The sequence below is a fragment of the Protopterus annectens genome, chromosome 17.part0 (genome assembly GCF_019279795.1).
Source record: "Protopterus annectens isolate FY-2018-M chromosome 17.part0, PAN1.0, whole genome shotgun sequence".
Lineage (NCBI taxonomy): Eukaryota > Metazoa > Chordata > Ceratodontiformes > Protopteridae > Protopterus > Protopterus annectens.
In genome coordinates this window covers 771,171,970-771,194,770 of record NC_056751.1, presented here as the reverse complement: position 1 = coordinate 771,194,770, position 22,801 = coordinate 771,171,970, and the positions used below count along the sequence as shown (strand labels likewise).

General features: G+C 41.2%; 1 protein-coding gene across 1 annotated transcript in view; it reads right to left on the bottom strand.

Moving 5' to 3' along the window:
• Positions 1 to 22,801, bottom strand: part of LOC122791315 (synaptotagmin-1-like) — a 1,919,109-nt gene that overhangs the window by 1,193,508 nt on the left and 702,800 nt on the right. Inside the window, exon 2 of the mRNA XM_044059019.1 lies at positions 7,192 to 7,282. The gene's annotated coding sequence lies outside the window, so the exon portion shown is untranslated. The remainder of the gene's footprint in view (positions 1 to 7,191; positions 7,283 to 22,801) is intronic.

Below are 22,801 nucleotides of genomic sequence, written 5' to 3'. Positions count from 1 at the left end.
CACAACCAAATTACTATTCCATCACTACTTCTCTGTTAACACTCATACCTGCTTATCTCCTCTAATACCTCACTCTGTTGTATTTCTTAAATTACACCTACCTATCTTATACACCACTCCTTTACCTGTAAAGTCTCAATACAAGGTTTGTAAATGTAATGTTTGTGAATATCAATGCAAATGTTATTATACTGACTATTATGCCATGTATTCACTGAAACTGCATTACAAAACCTGTTGTAATTATTGATTGCATTAAATATAATTCATCCTAACTACAGTGATTTGAAGCTCAGTGACAGCAGCCTGGGGATCTCTCAGGATCTGCCTGGAGGTAATATGTTCATTGACAAATATGTAGATTCCACCACAGTTATCATTCAGTCTGAACACATAAATGTTTTCCAAATGCACATGTGCCTTCCTTAGCACACTACACTGTAGTACACGTGTACCTCCCTTAGCACACTACACTGTAGTACATGTGTGCCTTCCTTAGCACACTACACTGTAGTGCATGTGCCATCCCTACCACACTACATTGCAGTGCACGTGTACCTTCCTTAGCATACTACACTGTAGTAGTGCATGTGTGCCTTCCTTAGCACACTACACTGCAGTGCACATGTGCCTTCCATAGCACATTACACTGTAGTGCACGTGTGCTGTTCTTCGCACACTACACTGTACTGCACATGTACCTTCCTTAGCACACTACACTGTACTGCATGTGTACCTTCCTTAGTACACTACACTGTAGTGCATATGTGCCTTCCTTAGCACACTACACTGTAGTGCACGTGTGCCATCCTTAGCACACTACACTGTAGTGCACGTGTGTCATCCTTAGCACACTACACTGCAGTGCACGTCTGCCTTCCTTAGCACACTACACTGTAGTCCATAGCACACTACACAGTAATGCACATGTGCCTTCCTTAGCAAAATAAACTGTAGTGCACGTGTGCCTTCCTCAGCCCACTACACCGTAGTGCACGTATGCCGTCCTTAGCACACTACACTGTAGTGCACGTCTGCCTTCCTTAGCACACTACACTGTACTGCATGTGTACCTTCCTTAGCACACTACACTGTAGTGCATATGTGCCTTCCTTAGCACACTACACTGTAGTTCACATGTGCCATCCTTAGCACACTACACTGTAGTGCACGTGTGTCATCCTTAGCACACTACACTGTAGTGCACGTCTGCCTTCCTTAGCACACTACACTGTAGTCCATAGCACACTACACAGTAATGCACATGTGCCTTCCTTAGCAAAATAAACTGTAGTGCACGTGTGCCTTCCTTAGCCCACTACACCGTAGTGCAAGTATGCCGTCCTTAGCACACTACACTGTAGTGCACATCTGCCTTCCTTAGCACACTGCACTCTAGTCCTTAGAACACTACACAGTAGTGCACGTGTGCCTTCCTTAGCATACTACATTATAGTGCACATGTACATGTGCCTTTTTTAGCACACTGCACTGTAGTGCACATGTGCCTTCCTTAGCACACTACACTGTAGTGCATGTGTACCTTCCTTGGCACAGTACACTGTAGTGCACGTGTGCCTTCCTTAGCATACTGCACTGTAGTGCACATATGTCTTTCTTAGCACACTACACTGTAGTGCACATGTACATGTGCCTTTTTTAGCACACTGCACTGTAGTGCACGTGTGCCTTCCTTAGCCTACTACACTGTAATGCATGTGTACCTTCCTTGGCACAGTACACTGTAGTGCACGTGTGCCTTCCTTAGCATACTACACTGTAGTGCACATATGCCATCCTTTGCACACTGCACTGTAGTGCATGTGTGATTTCCTTTGAACACTACACTGTAGTGCACATGTGCCTTCCATAGCAGACTACACTGTAGTGCACATGTACATGTGCCTTTTAAAGCACACTGCACTGTAGTGCACGTGTGCCTTCCTTAGCACACTACACTGTAGTGCATGTGTACCTTCTTGGCACAGTACACTGTAGTGCACATGTGCCTTCCTTAGCATACTACACTGTTGTGCACGTATGTCTTTCTTAGCACACTACACTATAGTGCATGTGTGCCTTCCTTAGCACACTACACTGTAGTGCACGTGTGACGTCCTTAGCACACTACACTGTAGTGCATGTCTGCCTTCTTTAGCACACTACACTGTAGTCCTTAGCACACTACAGAGTAGTGCACATGTGTCTTCCTTAGCACACTACACTGTAGTGCACATGTACTGTCATTAGCACACTACACTGTAGTGCATGTGTGCTTTCCTTAGCACACTACACTGCAGTGCATGTGTGCCTTTTTTAGCACACTATACTGTAGTGCACGTGCCTTTCTTAACACACTACACTGTAGTGCATGTATGCCTTCCTTAGCACACTACACTGTAGTGCACATGTGCCTTCCTTAGCACATTACACTGTAGTAGACATGTGCCTTCCTTAGTACACTACACTGTAGTGCATGTGTGCCTTTCTTAGCACACTACACCATAGTGGACATGTGCCTTCCTTAGCAGACAAAACTGTAGTGCATGAGTGCCTTCCTTAGCACACAGAAATGTAGTGCAAACTACTGTTCAATCTCAGCCTTACTACAGGATATGTACCCAAAGAGTGGCGCAACAGTGGTCCCTCTCCACAAAGGTAGTGCCTCAACGGATCCTGGAAACTATCGCCCCATAAGCCTGACTAGCTTGGTCTGCAAAGCTTTGGAAAGGATCATCATGGACCTCATAAATAAAGATATTGGGGACCTACAGACACTGGATCCTACCCAGTTCGGCTTTGTTAAGGGCAGATCCTGCCTCTTAAACCTGGTCGATTTCTTTGAAACAGTCACCAAGGCCATTGACGAGGGGAAGGTGGTCCACACAGCCTACCTGGACCTCACAAAAGCCTTTGATACAATACCCCACTCGGGCATTATAGATAAGCTCACCAGCTTAAATATAAACCCCTATGTCACTAGATGGGTTGCAAACTGGCTCAAGGACAGAACTCACATGGTTAGAATTGCTGGAGCCATGTCAGACTCCAAACCAGTTACAAGTGGCATCCCACAAGGCTCAGTCCTGGGACCTCTCTTGTTCGGTATATATTTCTCGGAGGTACAGGCCAACATGGAAGGACTGTGGCTGACCAAGTTCGCAGATGACTGCAAACTGGGCACCATAATCGACTCTCCAGCCGACACAAGCATCCTCCAAAAGGGCCTCATAGAAACAGACAACTGGTACCAGAGCCATGGCCTCAAGCTAAACGCCAAAATGTGTATAGTCATCCCCTTTGGCAAAAACAAAGTGCCCCACAAATTACCATATAGGTGGTAATCCATTAAGTGCAGAAGAAGCAATTAGGGACCTGGGGACCCAAGTTGATAGCAATCTCTCATTTCACAAACACGTGGCAAAAGTGGTTAGAAAAACATTTTATATAGCCCACCTAATCATGAAGGGATTCACATCTAGATCAAGGGAGGTCATCGTGTCACTTTACTCATCCCTCATCAGGCCCATAATTGAGTATAATACCCCTTTTGGGATGTACCTTACTAGACACCTGCAGCAACTGGAAAGACCCCAAAAGTACCTCACCAAGAGGATCAAAGGGCTCAAACAGATGCCATATGCTGCCCGGTTAAAGAAACTCCAGCTCTACTCAGTGGCATACCGCCTGCTCAGAGGCAATCTGTGCCTGACGTATAAAGCCATGTCCAACTCAGAATTAATGGACATGCTGCACCTCAGAAAATCAAATCCCATCGAGCTACACGCTCGAGAGACTTGAACCTCAGCACTGAAATAAATAGGACATGCTGGAGGGACAGATTCATAACTCAGAGGCTCCCTTCACTCTGGAATAAAATCCCAGTCCAGGTTAGGCAGTGTCCCTCATTAACTCTCTTCAAGAGGAATCTTGATGAGTGGATGGGAGATCGTAGGTTTACCCTGGGTATCACTTCTGTGTCACTGTTAGACAGAGGCACAGTATACTAACCTCAAAAAAGGGCATAGCAAAATTAATTTAAAATGGGTGGCGAAAGCCAAACACACTCTGGCTAGGCTTATAAATGCCCTAGGGCAGATAGCCTAGTATGAACCTATGAACCTATGAACCTATGTGTGCCTTCCTTAGCACACTACTCTGTAGTGCAAATGTGCCTTCCTTAGCAAACAAAACTGTACTGCACGTGTGCCTTCCTTAGCACACTACACTGTAGTGCACTTGTGCCTTTCTTAGCACATTACACTGTAGAGCATCTTGTCCCATGCAGACAGATTTTGGTCCTTAGCAGTTTGTATTGTCAAGTATCTCATCCCATGCTGACACCTAGTGGTCCTTAGCAATTTGTACTGTGCAGCATGACAACCCAGGCTGATGCATACTGCCCATAGCAGTTCAGACTGTCAAGCATCATATCCCAGGCTGATGCATACTGTCCATAGCAGTTCAGACTGTCAAGCATCATATCCCATGCTGATGCATACTGTCCATAGCAGTTTGGGCTATCAAGCATCTCGTCCCAGGCTGATACATACTGTCCATAGCGGTCTGGACTGTCGATCATGTCATCCCAGGCTGATGTATACTGTCCATAGCAGTTTAGACTGTCAATCATCTTGTCCCAGGTTGATGCATACTGCCCATAGCAGTCTGGACTATCAATAATCTCGTCCCAGACTGATGCATACTGTCCATAGCAGTTCAGACTGTCAATCATCTTGTCCCATGCTGATGCATACTGTCCATAGCAGTTTGGAACGTCAAGCATCTTGTCCCAGTCTGACATGTACTGGTCCTTTAACAGTTTGGACTGTCGAACAGTATATGTACAGTCATATGTATATCTATAGGCAAATGTTTATGTGTTTATAGATGTATATGTGTAGGTACACATATATGTATATGTATATATATCTGTATACGTATATGTATAGATAAAGGTATAATATGTATATGTGTATGTTTATGCATATGTGTATGTATAGATTCATAGGTGTGTACTAGGCCAATGGCCCTGGAGCCTTTACAAGCCTATCCCATAGAAGTGCCCTGGCATTATGCCACTGTTAGTTCCCGGTGCCTTTATCAAGTAGAGCCACTGGAGTGATTCCCGGGGTGAACTTTCTATTTCCCATCCACTATCAAGATTTCACTTGAAAAGGGCCAGTGAGGTGCTCTGTTTGACATGTATGGGAAGTCTATTCCATAGCATGGGCAGTCTCTGGGTTATAAACCTGTCCCTCCAGCATGTTCTGTTGATTGTGATAATGAGGTTGAGGTCCCTGGAGCATCTGGTGCGGAGGGATTTGGATTTCTTTAGGTGTAACATTTCTAGGGCTGGGTCAAACATGGCTTTGTAAGTCAAGCAGAGATCGCCTCTTAATAGACAATATGAGACAGTGAAAAAATGCATTTTTTTGAGTATGTCTATATAAGGCATGTGTTTAAGGCCTAGGATCCTCTTTGTGAGGTACTTTTGTGGCCTTTCCAGCTGTTGCAGGTGTTTAGTGAGGTGCATGCCAAATGGGGCATTATACTCAATGATTGGCCTAATGAGGGAAGAGTAGAGAGAGAGAGAGATGATGACCTCTTTCTTCCTGGTTGCAAAACCCTTGGTAATGAGATGTGCCACAGAGAAGGACTTTCTGACCACAGTGACAATGTGGTGGTCGAAGGAGAGGTTGCTGTCAACCTGTGTCCCCAGATTTCTTAAAACACATTCAGTGTTCAGTGGGCTCCCATCGATGTGGTAAATAGTGGAAACTGAGTTTTTCCCAAAGAGAATGATGATGCAGTTTTTGGCATTAAGCTTAAGGCCATGGTTTCAACACCAGTCATTGATCTCAGTGAGGCCTTTCTATAGGATACGTATATGTATAGGTAAATGTATATGTCTATATATAGATATAGGTATATGTTTGTAGCTTTATTTTACAAAATATAATTAGAGGATTATGAAGAACTATATGAGTTTACCAGTACAGCATTTTGAAAATAATTTGCAACTAAATTCTCTAAATAATGCACAAAATATTCCATATTTTACTATGGATATATCAATGACCCAAATTATTTCAGTTTAAAGTAACTGGCACATGTAAATGTTAAATGCAAGCAAGAATGGTATTTGGACACTTTTACATAGAAGCCTAAACTTATAAAAATCATTATGCATTTTATAACACAATATGTGTTTAACAAAGTAATAAATGCTTTCTCTAAAACAAATTTTCAGGAGTTGTATGAAATTTCTGAAGTTCTGGATTTGGAAGCAATGTATTATTTGTGATTTCCAAGTCAATATATCTACTCGAAATTCATATGGTCGAGACCATATTTTAAAAAGACATCAGAGTACAGTGAATATCGGGAAATTTACCCTTTTCTTCACTGTATTGCGATCTCAGAGTTGGTATATATAATTTGCAGGGGATGTAGGGGAGTGCAGCCCCCAACATGGGGGGTACAGGGGGCTTGCCCCAGTATAAAAATGTAAAAAAAGTAGATTTTTGCATATTTTTTTTATGTTCGAGTTTTCAAAAAACTTGATAATATGGTCTCGTCAATATGAATTTCGAGTTTCAGAAAGCTTGATCATCTGATATATATATATATATATATATATATATATATATATATATATATATATATATATATAAAAGACATGATCTACATCTGTCTTCTGAGAACAATATTAATATTTGTAATCAATAGAGTACAGTAAATTACTGGAATAAATAATGACCTTAAATGATCACAGTTATTTACTCTATGTACATGAAAAGTTCTGTCTCTGTTAAATAATCACAGTTATTTACTCTATGTACATGAAACGTTCTGTCTCTGTTAAATGATCACAGTTATTTACTCTATGTACATGAAAAGTTCTGTCTCTGTTAAATAATCACAGTTATTTACTCTATGTACATGAAACGTTCTGTCTCTGTTAAATGATCACAGTTATTTACTCTATGTACATGAAAAGTTCTGTCTCTGTTAAATAATCACAGTTATTTACTCTATGTACATGAAACGTTCTGTCTCTGTTACATAATCACAGTTATTTACTCGATGTACATGAAATGTTCTGTCTCTGTTACATGATCACAGTTATTTACTCTATGTACATGAAACGTTCTGTCTCTGTTACGTGGAACACTGGGTGCTTCTTACCTGCAAGAATCAAAGGGACGTTATAGTAGCTGATGAGGAAAGGCGACGTCTGTTTTTTCCCTGGATGAGCAGCCGTATGTTCTTTAAATACCTAATTGCAAATGGAAAGAGAGGAGCTTTAGCACAGCTACCATGGCATCTTTATGTGAATCAGTGCAGCATATCTAACATGCCCACAGTGATGCTACAGGTGCCAGTGAGAAAAGATAAGACCACAGAAAGAACTCCTCATAACGCCACCATTTATGGCGAACATTCACTATTATATATTATAACAGAGCTGAACAAGAACTTGAAGGCAATAAAACAGCTAAACATTTTGGCCTTGAATCACAAAGCATTTATTTATTCTGCTGTCTGCATAAGAACAATTTTCTTGACAACTGCACTTTTGATGAAAAGTTTGTGAAAGCAGTGGTTTACTAGAATAAATTAATTAGAGTAATTATAGGAACTGTTTTATTTTCTTATATATTATTCTAGGAACTATTTTATTTTTATTTATACATTTAGATTTGTTGATGTGGTTAGTCAAAAAGTAAAATGCCTATTACCAGCATGTGTGTGTGTGTGTGTGTGTGTGTGTGTGTGTGTGTGTGTGTGTGTGTGTGTGTGTGTGTGTATCTGTGTGTGTGTGTCTGTCTGTCTGTCTGTGTGTGTGTGTGTGTGTGTGTGTGTGTGTGTGTGTGTCTGTGTGTGTCTGCATGTGTGTGTGTGTCTGTGTGCATGTGTGTGTGTATGTCTGTGTGTGTGCATCTGTGTGTGTGTGTGTGTGTGTGTGTGTGTGTGTGTGTGTGTGTGTGTGTGTGTGTGTGTGTGTGTGTGTGTGTGTGTGTCTGTGTGTGTGCATCTGTGTGTGTGTGTGTGTGTGTGTGTCTGCGTGTGTGTGTCTGTGTGCGTGTGTGTCTGTCTGTGTGTGCCTGTCTGTGTGTGTCTGTGTGTGTGTGTGTGTGTCTGTGTGTGTGTGTGTGTGTGTGTCTGTGTCTGTGTGTGTGTGTCTGTGTGAGTGTGTGTCTGTGTGTCTGTCTGTGTCTGTGTGAGTGTGTGTCTGTGTATGTGTCTGTGTGTGTCTGTCTGTGTGCGTGTCTGTGTGTGTCTGTCTGTGTGTGTGCGTCTTTCTCTGTGTGTGTGTGTGTGTGTCTGTGTGTTTCTGTGTCTGTGTGTGTGTGTGTGTGTCTGTCTGTGTGTGTGTGTTTGTGTGTGTGTATGTGTCTGTCTACATGTGTGATTGTGTGTGTGTCTGTCTGTGTGTGTGTGTGTCTGTCTGTGTGTGTCTGTCTGTCTGTGTGTCTGTCTGTCTGTGTGTGTGTGCCCGTGTCTGTGTGTGTGTGTGTGTCTGTGTGTGTCTGTCTGTGTGTCTGTGTGTCTGTGTGTGTGTGTCCGTGTCTGTGTCTGTGTGTGTCTGTGTGTGTGTATGTGGGTGTCTGTGTGTGTGTGTGTGTGTGTGTGTGTGTGTGTCTGTCTGTGTTTGTGTGCAATATATACACAAAGATACTCTTGTTATTATAACCCGTTAAAGAATAAGACAGTTCAGAGATAAATATAAATTTTAATTTTGATTTCTAGATAATTGGGTAATTGTTTAAGTGAACACCTCTAATTTATCATGACTTGATTCAAGAAATATATTTTTATGTGAGTATGTATTGAAATAATTATATTTTGTAAGAAGCAAATCTGCTATTTTCCCCTTCTCTTTTAAAGAAGTTTCTAGACAAAGAATGATGTGTCAGGTAAGGCTTATCTAACTATAGTTATTTCAAGGAAAACTCAACATCATTGCTCTGTCTCAGTTCTAGTGTATATGTGTGTGTGTGTGTGTGTGTGTGTGTGTGTATATGTGTGTGTGTGTGTGTGTGTGTGTGTGTGTGTGTGTGTGTGTGTGTGTGTGTGTGTGTGTGTGTGTGTGGTGTGTGTTTAATCACTCTTCATATGTACTTTACTCCGTTCTGGGTCATAGAGAGCCAAACCGTAGCTTGCTAAGCAACACATGCAAGGCATTAAATAGTCCTGGAAAAGGGATAAGATACTAGAGTGTCTTACAAAATGCACACATTTTTTTTCAAGTCATCTGCCACACAGATAAGTGCGTTTTAAGGAATGCAAGTTCTCCCATCCCCATCTTTAGGCATCTGTAGCATTCTGTTTTCCAGGCATTGTATTGCATTCTTTGTATCCCCTGGTGTAGACAAACAGAGATATGCAAGAAATCTACTGTCTAATGTAATAGACTGATTAACACAATTTTGTTTGCTATGCACAAAGGCTCACATCCACAAAAAGGATATATTTTGAGCTGAAAAGCATTATTTTTTCTTGCATATATATTTCTAGCCCTTGCTATACAACAAATTTGACATGTTAGTTTACTGTTGCCTGGCACATCTTCATAATGCCAGTAAGTGGCTAAAAATGCTTTCAGCAGTATCAGTGTTTTTATTATGATCATTTCATATATAATACTTTTATACTGGGTGACTTCAACTACCCAAGCATAGACTGGGAACACTACTCAAGCCCTAACAGCCTAGCCCAGAGGTTCCTGGAATTTATAAACTCAAATGCTATGGAACAACTGGTCACCACGCTGATTAACACATCACAAACATGGGGACTCTATGCTCTACACCAGAGGTACACCCCTCATTGTAAGATCAGACCACAAATTAATCTTGCTGGACATCCACATCCCGACCCCACCACCACCCCAAAAAAACACAGTAAAAAACTTCTCCAAGGCTAATTTCACACTCCTCAAAACCAAGGTGAAATCACTCAAAGCCCCCGGGCCAGTGGAAACTACAGCCCAAACAGCAGAGTCCTATATAAATGCATTCTATGGACATCTTCAGGAATGCATGGATCATGCAATCCCAAATAAAACCAAGACCCAATCCTCCAAAGGCAGACGTCCTGTCTGGTGGACCACCACCATAAATAAACTATACAACAAAAGGAGAAAGCTACTGCAGGGTAGAGAAAAATCCCTCAATAAGAAGGCATCACTGATTAGTACCAGCAAAAAACTACAGTCCCTCATAAAATCTTCCAAGGCCAGCTTCGAGAGAAAAATTGCACAAGACACTAAAGATAACCACAAGGCTTTCTTTAGTTATGTTAGAAACCTGGGTGGCAACTCCCAGATATGCTCGGAGTTAGTCCAAAATGACAAAAAATACACTGAACCCACAGACATTGCTAACATCCTGGCAGATGGGTTCAGTGCAAACTTCTCCCCCCCTTCCCCCCAAAGGAGCAATTATCTTTCCTAGCAGAGAGTCGTCTCCCTGTCATCACAGATGCTCAGGTAGGAGCTGCCCTCTCCAAAGCAAAAAACACAGCATCAATGGGACCAGACGGTGTCCTGGGCTGCGTCCTACAGGAGCTCCAAGAGGAGCTAAAACCTCATATTAGGCTACTGTTCAATCTCAGCCTTTCTACAGGTTATGTACTCAAGGAATGGCGTACAGCAACAGTGGTCCCACTCCACAAAGGTGGAGCCTCAACGGACCCTGGGAACTAGTCATAAGCCTGACTAGCCTAGTCTGCAAGGCCATGGAGCGGATCATCATGGGACTCATAAACAAAGACACTGGGGAACTACAGACGCTAGATCCTACACAATTTGGCTTTGTTAAAGGCAGGTCCTGCCACTTGAACCTGGTAGACATCTTCGAAACAGTCACCAAGGCCATAGATGAAGGGAAGGTAGTCCACACTGCCTACTTGGACCTCGCAAAAGCCTTTGACACCATACCCCACTCTGGCATCATAAATAAGCTCTCCAGCTTAAATATCAACCCCTATGTCATAAGATGGGTTGCAAACTGGTTTAAGGACAAAACCCACATGGTCAGAATTGCGGGAGCTATGTCAGACTCTAAACCTGTTACAAGTGGCGTCCCACAAGGCTCAGTCCTGGGACCGCTCTTGCTCGGTATATATTTTTCAGAGGTACAGGCCAACATGGGAGGACTATGGCTGACCAAGTTTGGAGATGACTGCAGACTGGGTGCCATAATCGACTGTCCAGCTGACACAGGCATCCTCCAAAAGGGTCTCACAGAGACGGACAACTGGTGCCAAAGCCATGGCCTGAAACTAAACGCCAAGAAGTGTATAGTCATACCCTTTGGAAAAAACAAAGTGCCCACAAACTACCATATAGGCGGTAATCCATTAAGTACAGAGGAAGTAATTAGGGACCTGGGAATCCAAGTAGATAGTAATCTCTCCTTTGACGACCACGTTGCCAAAGTGGTTAGAAAGACCTTCTATATAGCCCACCTCATCATGAAAGGGTTCACATCTAGATCCAAGGAGATCATTTGTGCCCCTTTACTCATCCCTCATCAGGCCCATAATTGAATACAATGCCCCATTTAGGATGTACCTTACCCGTCACCTGCAGCAACTGGAGAGACCACAAAAGTACCTCACCAAGAGGATCAAGGATCTCAAACAGATGATGTATGCTGCCAGGTTAAAGAAACTCCAGCTCTACTCAGTTGCATACTGCCTGCTTAGAGACGATCTCTGCCTGACTTATAAAGCCATGTCCAACCCAGAATTAATGAACATGCTCCACCTCAAAAAATCGAAATCCACTAGAGCTATGCGCTCAAGGGATTTGAATCTCAACACAGAAATTAATAAGACATGCTGGAGAGACAGATTCTTGACCCAGAGGCTCCCAGTACTCTGGAATAGAATCCCAGTCCATATCAAGCAGAGCCCCTCGCTGACTCTCTTCAAGAGAAATCTTTACGAGTGGCTAGGAGATCGTAAGTTCACTCCGGGGATCACTTCTGTGTCACTACTAGACAGAGGCTCAATAAAGTAACCAAAAAAAAGGGCACAGTAAAACCCATTTTTTAAGGGGTGGCGTAAGTCAAATACACTCTGGCTAGGCTGATAAATGCCCTAGGGCATATAGCCTAGTTTCAACCTATGAACCTATAGATATAGCATGAAAGCAATGTGATATTCAAATATATCCTTCTGATGGTTTTCTTCTTAAACCTCACTCCTTACTGACAATATGTTAATAAATGTAAAACTATTTACTAAAACAGTTTCTTTACAAAACATACATAGGCATTTTAAATCCCCAGTTTTACTTGAGACTTCCAGATATTTTTTACTTTTTTAGTCTTTTTGGACAGATTCAGGCCAATAAAACCTCGTCAGCACAGCATAAGTGGATTGTTAGGCTATACTCCAGAAATACGGGGTCTTTAAACTCAGCTGATGTAAATAACCATTAAGGTGTCTGCAAAATATCCCAACTGACAAACAAAACCAAAAATTAAAAAGGTCACACAGACAAACCAAAACATACATGTCTACAGCTAGTGGAATTTGGCTTATTTGGCTTGAATCTGTCCATAAAGACTTAAAAATAAAAGGCATGGACATTCAGAAGTCATATAGCCGAAACACTTTAAGTCCTTAAGGGATCATTTGCATATATCCCATAGGCCTATATTCCATGAGATTTGAGGTATCACACAATGTGCTATCTACAGTACAAAGAGGCCATGGCCATCTGACTGTTTTAATGACCTGAGTCTTTAAATATGTGAAATGATGTGTGTACATCCAAGAAAATAAAAGTGAGTGGCATGCAGACTGTTGCAGTATCTACTGTTCCTGGCCTCACCTCAGTACTGGTCATGTGAATGACTTGGCTTCATATCCACTTATGACAAAAAACATGTCTGAAGAAGTATTTCTCAAAAAGCCAGGGTGACAGGGTTACAGTGTATTTGTTAGAAATGGCCAAGTGAGAAAAAGCCGTACTATAAAAAAAGAAAGATGGGAAGAAAAAGCATAATGCACTGAACCATTGTACTTCTTGTCGTGACAACCATTTCCCATTGATCTTGAATTATGTAGAACCAAGACATTGGTGTTGTGTGCTACATTGCTTCATCATTCATTTTTAAGACCAAAACGAATGAATAGTTTGAAGTTAAGAGTTTCAAGGCATGGTTAAATTCCACCCCCCAGGAACTACTTATTAATCCACAGAAATAAGGTTTCTCTGTTTGTCATTTCTTTACTCTGTAAGAAAGATATGTTCCTGTATTTACCTGCAGAATATGACATATAGCAGATACTGTACAGTACAGTATAACCATGAAAAGATCATTCTGTTGTTTTAAAACCAGTATGAATCTGTCAAATAGATGATGACAAATTCCTATTCTTGAATTTACATCCCGGGCACTTCTTGCACGACAGCAATTTCAATAGTCAGTCATGTTGTTTTCGCATGTCAGCCGAGTTTAATAGCTGCACCCGACAACTGACAGAGAACTCCATCTAGTACTAAAGCTATTTAGTAAGGTTCATAAATTCAGAGCTGTAGTTAATTTGATTTTTTTTTTGGAACACGCTGTGCTTTCATTGAACGTGTCAGAGATCAGGGGGTATGCAAGGTAGGAAATATATTTTCCAGAGCAATAAAGTTGCATTTCTAGAATACAAACAAAACAAAAATACAACAAAAGACTGATAGTACTGTCCACAGAAGCACTTAAAAGCCATCTCGTCTAGCCAAATTTCAGTTTTAATTCTTTAGACCAAGTACTATATAGAGCTGTTAAGCATTAAGAGCAAATGGACTTCATCATTAGTGAAGTACAACTTGCCTTTTGTCTGCAAAAAAAATAAAATAAAAAAATGATTCTTCTAGACTGTACAGACATATCATGTTAACGTGAAAATGAATGCCTCAGACTTTTATAATTTGAAGACAAATCTGGGTCATTTCAATAGCATTCGGCAGTCGATGCATTAATAATGCCCTTCCTGTTTCCTATCACACACCAATGATTTTGCCATACTTATGGCCCAGTTCTTTTTAAAGTTTGTAAACCTGACTCATATAGAAAGTACATTTTTAAAGCCAATCATCCAGAAGAAGCTTCAGCTTTGATAAAAATATATCTGTGTTGTACCCTGACATTAATGGAAAGTGTAATATTGAAAGCTTAGAATATGCAACAGGTTTGTGTGTAGTGTGTAAAGATATTGTAGATTGGATAATGGATGGCTTAATGTTTAAGGTTTGAGGTCTTTACCTCAGAGATACAAAGTACAGGATTTGATTCTGACCTCTAGTTTTGGGCTCTGCTTGTAATAGCCTAATATTTACCGATGAACCTACACCAGTAAAGTGCATAAAATGCTCTAGAATGTTTACTTCTATATCTGCGTTTTTTTTTATACTGGAAGTATTAAAGAACTCACATTAACGCTTTTGCACATGCAAAATCACATCATGCACTAATTAATAGTTTATTTTTTTCAGTTTTTCAGTTTATTAGCCCCATTGGACTCACCAGAAATATTAGCTCCTTATTTTACTTATGTGTCCTGTGAACAGCATGCAGTTATGAAACATATAGTGAAGCCAATGAACAACAATAAATGCTAGAATGTGTTGAACTCAGTTTTTCTGCAGGGGGCAAGCCTCTCTGTTCTGCTGACATGGGGAGCTACACCTCTGCACTCTTGCTATTTAAACATTTATTCTGTGATCTCTGTTTCTCAGGGTACGGGAAATATTCAGATGTGCGGCACCCTCAGAATTTGTATATGTAAATTCCTTTTTTTATACAATCAGTTTTTCTGTTTGTGGATCACATTCTCTTCCCTTGGACTAAGAAATGATACCAAAGCATTCTATTTCCAGGGGAGGTCAAAGAGCAAAAACGGTTAACGGACTTGATCAGGGTTAAATAAATAAACTAGGAGAAACTGACAACATCAACTGTGTGTTAAAACTCAAAACTCATCAGATCTGCAAAAGCAGTCCTATCTGAAGCAAATATGTGAGACAGCTAAGACAAGCAGATCATCAGTAAACATAGTAACGGTGAATGTTTCTAGCAGGCATGTAAGGGTTAGGCAGGTATGTAAACAGGTGCAAAATAAAAAGTAAACATAGTAACGGCGAATGTTTCTAGCAGGCATGTAAGGGTTAGGCAGGTATGTAAACAGGTGCAAAATAAAAATGTGCAACAACATATAGACGACATTAGAAAGCAATTGAGGATATGTGTGACAGTCCAACTTGGAGCAAAGCCAATTTTCAGCAGAGGCCCAGGGAGAAACACTCCAGACACATATCTTTGCAACATGAGAGGAAACCAGAGGAAACCCACACGAACACAGGAGGACATGCAGACTCTGCATAGAAGACACTCCAGTCAAGAACCGAACTGGAGAACCTCTTGCTGTAAGGTGACAATGCTACCACTGCACCATTCAGATTGTTCCTTCACTTGTGTTCTTCAGATGAAGTGCCTGTGTCTTGTAATGATAAAATGTTTCGCTGAGAATCACTGCAGAAAGCTTTTGCACAATAACAATGGCTGTCAGAAGCTGATAGTAGGTTTTAGCACAGCTGCAGAAAAGGCGATGTGAGATCAACAATAGAATGTTGAGGTCTATGATGAGACAGCAGAATTATCGGTATAAACATGTTCCAAGTAATAGTGCCATCAGAAACGTTTGGCATGAATGGAGTTCAGGTGGAATTAGTAATAATATGAAATTGCCTGTAACAATTTCCTGATGTTGCAACATAATTCTGTGAGGGAAGTAACCCGTAAAATGTTTGAGTAGGCGGCCTCAGTCCCTAGAGAAGCCAGCATGGGGTAGTCTTTTGTAGTTTTCATGATTTTAATTTTGTTCTTAAATTTGTGAGCTTTTCTTTCAAGACCTGCACTGAAAATAAACAATACCAATTCCTATATCCTGGTAATGCGAACTTAAAAATAAAAAATAAAATATTTTGAAAGTTTTAATACACAGGTGACACCATCAACGCACCTTTGTCACACATATGCCATTTAATGTGCAGATGTGCACATACAAAGCTTCCAGGCAGATATTACAGTGATTTAAGTCAATCCCTCCAATGGGGGTGTGGAAGTTGGTATTATAACTTCCAATGGGAAAATAAAAAAAAAAAAAATCAAATTATCCTCACATTTCAAACAAACGTTCATATCTCTGGAACCATATGATTTGATAAAGAAGTGTAAATGGCAAACTCTTCAGCACAAATTTTTTTACAGTATTAGTGTTCTTTAGGATCTATGTCTTAAACTGGATTTTATAAGTCACAGCCGTATTTATGACTGCCCGCACTAAGTGTACATGGTCTGTATTCAGGAACATCCCTAACACATTTTTGTGCTGTCTATTCTGGAAGACAAGGCTAAGTATAGATGTAGTCTACAAATTGTGGTAATGTTTATGAATGCCTCTCGATATTTAAGGTTGCAAAAAGTCAAAAGAGAAAATACAATTAATAGGAAGGAGGTGGCAGTTATACTTGTGTTGTCTATTCACACAGAATGGTGTACACTTACTGGAGGGGTTCATGAATCCAGCCCAGTAACTACTGAGTTTCTGATCTTTTGTAAACAATTTACAATGTTTCAGCAACCACTCAAGTTACACACATACAGGCAGCAGTCATTTTTCATTTGGCTGAGAGCTTTTATATCAGGCTAAGCAGTTCTGTCTGTGCTACTTGTTTTTTGACATATTTAGAAAACCACAAAATTTATGACAATGTAAATAAATATTTCATGAAGAATAATTAATATCTCTTTACTTGCAATAGACAGAGGTCAAATATCAATACAGTTGTGTTTGCCCTTGTGCAAATGTTAAGATTAAATCTTTACGTATTTTGTATATATCATGGTTTTGGAATTATTAATGCAAATATAAAGAAGCAATATTTGATGCCTAGAGGTGTCAGTAGGAATTAACTGCAGAAACATGTGGAGCCGTCACTCAGCTGTAATGGGTTTAGTCAGTTTTGCTCCTGGTTATATGTATTGCTATCATAAGGATGTACTTTATCCGCACACTGCCTTTTGGCCATTATGAAGGTTACGTAGGATCCCAAAATTGTGCATTTCCTGTATTGGGGCAATGTTAAGTTAGGGCTTGTTAAAGGAGTGGAAGAGGAAACCATTGCTGTTTAGCAATGATTCAGTGAGAAACCTCTATTTATCTGTATGGTAGCAGGATGTAGCTATGGCAAAAATCAGCCAGACAAAGGCTGATGTTCCCAAGCAGTTTTTTTTGCAAGTATCTGATTGGACTGAAATTGCAGGATGTGAGTGCTCTCCATTAGGTTCAGTCATGTCAGATATGAACAGTGATTGCCTGAAGCTCATACCTCTCAACTATCCAGATGTTCACAGAATGTCCAGAGTTTGGCTTCATATCTCTGGTCTGTTCCTCATAAAACTTGTGGTTTTCTGGGAAATCAATGAGAACTGAATTTATTAAGTAAAGACAGACATTTAAGTTTCAGATGTCAAATCATTCTTATTTATTTAACATTAAGATCCCTCATAAAATCCTCCAAGGCCAGCTTCGAGCGAAAAATTGCACAGGACACTAAAGACAATCATAAGGCTTTTTTCAGTTATGTTGGGAACCTGGGATGCAACTCCCAGACTTGTTCTGAGTTGATTCTAAATGACAAAAAATACACTGAACCCACAGACATCGCCAATATCCTGGCAGACAGGTTCAGTGCAAACTTCTCCACCCCCTCCCTCCCCAAAAGAGCAAGTATCTATCCCAGCAGAGTGCAGCCTCCCAAACATCTCTGATGCTCAGGTGAAGGCCACCCTCTCCAAAGCAAAAAACACTGCTTCCATGAGACCAGATGGCGTCCCTGGTTGCATCCTACATGAACTCCAAGAAGAACTAATCCCTCAAGTTAAACTGCTGTACAATCTCAGCCTCACTACAGGATATGTGCCCAAAGAATGGCGTACAGTAACAGTGATTCCACTCCACAAAGGTGGCGCCTCTGCAGACCCTGGAAACTATCGCCCCATAAGCCTGACTAGCCTAGTCTGCAAGGCTATGGAGAGGATCATCATGGAACTCATAAAAAAAGACATTGGGGACCTACAGACACTAGATCCTACCCAATTTGGCTTCATCAAGGGCAGATTCTGCCTTTTGAACCTGGTCGACTTCTTCAAAACAGTCACCAAGGCCATAGATGAAGGGAAGGTAGTCCACACAGCCTATCTGGACCTCGCAAAGGCATTTGACACAATACCCCACTCGGGCATCATAGATAAGCTATCCAGCCTAAATATAAACCCCTATGTCACAAGCTGGGATCGCAAACCTGCTCAAAGACAGAACTCACAGAGTCAGAGTTGCTGGAGCCATGTCAGACTCAAAACCGGTCACAAGTGGCATCCCACAAGGTTCTGTCCTGGGACCTCTCTTGTTCGGTATTTACTTTTCTGAGGTACAGGCCAATGTGGGAGGACTATGGCTCACCAAGTTCGCAGATGGCTGCAGACTGGGTGCCATAATCGACTCTCCAGCTGACACAAACATCCTTCAAAAAGGTCTTGCAGAGATGGATAACTGGTGCCAGAGCCATGGTCTAAAGCTAAATGCCAAAAAGTGTATAGTCATACCCTTTGGCAAAAACAATGTGCCCACAAATTACCACATAGATGGTAACCCATTAAGTACAGAGAAAGTAATTAGGGATCTGGGGACCCAAGTTGATAGCAATCTCTCCTTTGACAACCACATTGCCAAAGTGGTCAGAAAGACCTTCTACATAGCCCACCTCATCATGAAAGGATTCACATCTAGATCAAGAGAGGTAATCGTGCCCCTTTATTCATCCCTCATCAGGCCCATCATAGAATACAATGCCCCCTTTGGGATGTACCTTACCCGACACCTGCAGCAATTAGAAAGACCCCAGAAGTACCTCACCAGGAGGATCAAGGGACTCAAACAGATGCCATATGCTGCTCGGTTAAAAAAACTCCAGCTCTACTCAGTTGCATACCGCCTGCTTCGAGGCGATCTATGCCTGACATATAAAGCTATGTCCAACCCAGAATTAATGGACATGCTCCACCTCAGTAAATCTAAATCCCTTAGAGCCACACGCTCGAGGGACTTGAACCTCAGCACAGAAATAAATAGAACATGCTGGAGGGACAGATTCATAACCCAGAGGCTCCCTTCGCTCTGGAATAGAATTCCAATTCATGTTAGGCACAGCACCTCACTGACTCTCTTCAAGAAGAATCTTGATGAGTGGATGGGGGATCGTAGGTTTGTCCCGGGGATTACTTCCGTGTCAATATTAGACAGAGGCACAGTAAACTAAACTTTAAAAAGGGCACAGTATACTCAAATCAAGGGGTGGCATAAGCCAAACACAATTAGGCTAGGCTTATAAATGCCCCAGGGCAGATAGCCTAGTATGAACCTATGAACCTATTTATTTTACCAGGATAAGTCCAACTGGACATAATGTGTCCTTTTTCAGTGGAGTCCTGGGGAGAAAAGCTCTAAAGAAATAACAGTGTACATACATGCTTTAGATAGCAATAAAACTGGCATACAAGATAAGAGAAACCACGAAGTACAAAAAACAATTCTGTAGAACAATAAGATACTCAGGAGTAGCACCATTATTTACAATATATACAAAAAGTACATTTCAGGTGAGAGTATAGTGTATGCATTAAAGGCTTCAACGGGTCACTTACATATGGAAATGTGGGTCTTCAATGGGGGGTCTTTGCAGCTGCAGAGAGGGTTAGTATTGAGGTGTAATTTAAGAAGGCCTTTGAAGGTGCCTGTGTGACTTTGTAGCCTGAGTTCAGGTGGGAGGGTGTTCCATGCTTTGGCAACATCATGGGAGAATAAGGCCTCCCCATAACTGTTATTGCATGGATTAACTTCAATCAGGTTTTTGATACATGAACATAGCTCCCTTTTAGGGTTGTGAAGGTTTAGCATGTCGGCAAGGGCAGGGCACTTCCCCGGATGGAAGAGAATTTGATGGGCTATGATCAGTTGGTGGTAGCGTAGGAGGTTTGGAAATTCTAACCAGTGCAGTTTAGTTAGGGATAGGCAATGGTGGGAATGTGATCTATTATTGGCAGTGAACCTAGCTATTTTATTGTAGCATGTAGATAGTTTGTTCAGGTTGGTTTTGTTAATATTGGTGAGAACTGGAGAGGCGTAAAGTAGTGTTGATAAGAGATGAGTTCTGGATATTGTTGTTCTAGTCTCAGGGGTTAGGAATAGTTTGCAACGATATAGGCAACCTAGTTTTTTATGGACTTTAGAGATAGTTTGAGATATGTGCTTGTTGTATTTAAGTTGATGATCAATAGTGATGCCTAAGAGATTAGCCTCAGTTACTGGAGTGATGAGGGTGCCATTGGTGGACATGATGGTAAAGGTGGCATTGCAGTATTTGGTTGAGTGGAATAGTATTAGCTGTGTTTTTTGGGGGTTTAGTATTAGTTGGTAGTTGTTTAGCCAGTTCTCTACCTCAGTGAAGGATTCTTGGGCTTTACTTTGAAGTAATTGGATGTTTGTTGCTGAGCAGATTAGAGTAGTGTCATCCGCATACTGGACAATGTTGGCTTTAGTGGTAGCTAGGTGGAGATTATTTGTAAATATGTTGAAGAGAAGGGGCCAAGGATTGAACCTTGTGGGACACCACATGTGACAGGGAGTGGGGGGGGGTTGGGAGTTGCCCCATTTGACAGATTATGACCGGTTGTTTAGGTTAAACCATTGTAGAGTGAGGTCGTCAAGGTTGATTTCTGATAGACAGGTGAGGAGTTTGTTATGGAAAACTGTATCAAATGCCTTGGATAGATATAAGAAGGTGGCAGAGACCAGCTTTCCTTGGTTCCTGTGTGAGTTTATGGTATTGGAAAAGTTAATTAGGGCAGTGTTGGTGCTATGGGAAGGTCTGAATCCATGTTGGGTTTTAGTTAGAAGGTTGTTGGTTAGCAGGTGGGTAAAGAGTTGGTGGTGGATACCTTTTTCTAGAATTTTTGAGAGAGGTGATAGGATTGCAACGGGACAGTAGTTGGAGAGGTCAGTAGACCTCCCTTGTGGAGGGGATGATATATGAGGTTTCCATAATGAAGGAATAGTATGCAGGGTGATAGATCTGTTAATAAGTAGGGAGACAGGGTAGGCGATGGCCTTGGATGCAATTTGTAGATATTTAGCTGGAAGACTGTCGGCAGCTAGGGTGGTAGGTTTGAGTTTAGCTAAGAGATTTTGAATGGTAGATGTTGGTACTGGGGTGAGTGTGAAGGGGGTGGAGTTAATCTGGTAGTTTAAAGGTTGAGGTTGGGTTGTGGATGATATTGCACTTACCAGGTTCAGTATTGAAGAGGTAAGGTAGTTATTAAAACTAGAGACTATATGTGGATCAGTACCTGTGATATCTGGGGATGGTGAGGTGACTTTTCCAGACTGGAGGATATTGTTCACTGCAGCCCAGAATTTCTGTGAGTTGTTGTTATGTTTCCTTTGTAGGGAAATATAGTGGTTTATCTTGTCCAACCTGACCTGTTGTTTTGCTTTATTTTTGAGCTAAGCAAAGCTTTGTCTAGTTTCGGGAGTTTTGTTTTTTTGCCTAGTTAACCAAGCTTTTTCTCTAGTCTTGAGTAAGATTTTTGTGGCTTTGTTTAACCATGGAGTAGGGTTACTTTGCAATCTTATTGTTTTCAGTGGGGCTAGTTGGTTTAAAATCCCTAGGAATTTGGCATTAAAGTATTCTACTGCAATATCCAGGGGATAGGTTTTTATAGGAGCCCAGTCACAGGATTTTAGGGCTTCTGAGAATTGTACCAGGGAGAAGTTTTTGTGGGAGCGGCTTTGTAAGAGAGTGGGGGTGTTTGGTAGATTTTAGTTTGTGCCAAAGGAGAAAGGTTGGGTTATGGTCACTGAGGGAATCAGGTAGTATCCCGGATAGGTGGTCAGTATTGGGCTGGTTAGTCAGGATCTTGTCTAAGGTGAATTCACGTTTGGTGGTTTTGTTAATTCTTGTGGGTGAGTGTATGAGTTGTATGAAATTATATAGGTTTATGTGGTTGGTGGCTATGGGTGAGTGTATGGTGTTCCAGTCTATGTTGACATCACCTAGGAGTACAGTTTCTTGGGACAGGGAATGGGAAGCCCAGTGGAGTATAGATTCTAGTGTCTTAATGTTGTCTCCTGGTGGTATATAAATGCTGAGTAGGTTTAGTTGTTTGTATTTATTTAGTAAGATTTTGGTGAATGGGGTATCGGCAGTGTTGAAATCTGGGGTTTCTTTTTGAAGTAGCTGAACTTTTAAATTGGATTTGTAAAGAAGGGCAATGCCACCACCTTTTCTGTGAGGTCTGTCTATTCTTAATATATTGAAACCAGGTGGAGTTATGAAGTTATCTTTAATGTGGGGTTTAAGCCATGTTTCTATCATCACTATAATATCTGGGTTATATACAGAGATGGTTCCATGTAACTGTTCTATTTTATTTATGATACTGTGAATGTTTAGGTTAAGTATGAGTATATCAGTGGATTTGTGTTTAAATGGGAGGTTGGGGTTGGGTGTGGTATGCGTGTTGTTTGTTGGGCCAGGGTTGGGGTGAATATCACCTCCTAGTAGTAGTTGAGCTGCAATGCTGGTGATGGTTCTAAGGTAGAATATAGTTAGGAAGTGGTATTTGAGGCTAAGGTGTTTTTTAGATTGTGAGGTATAATGGATAGGAGA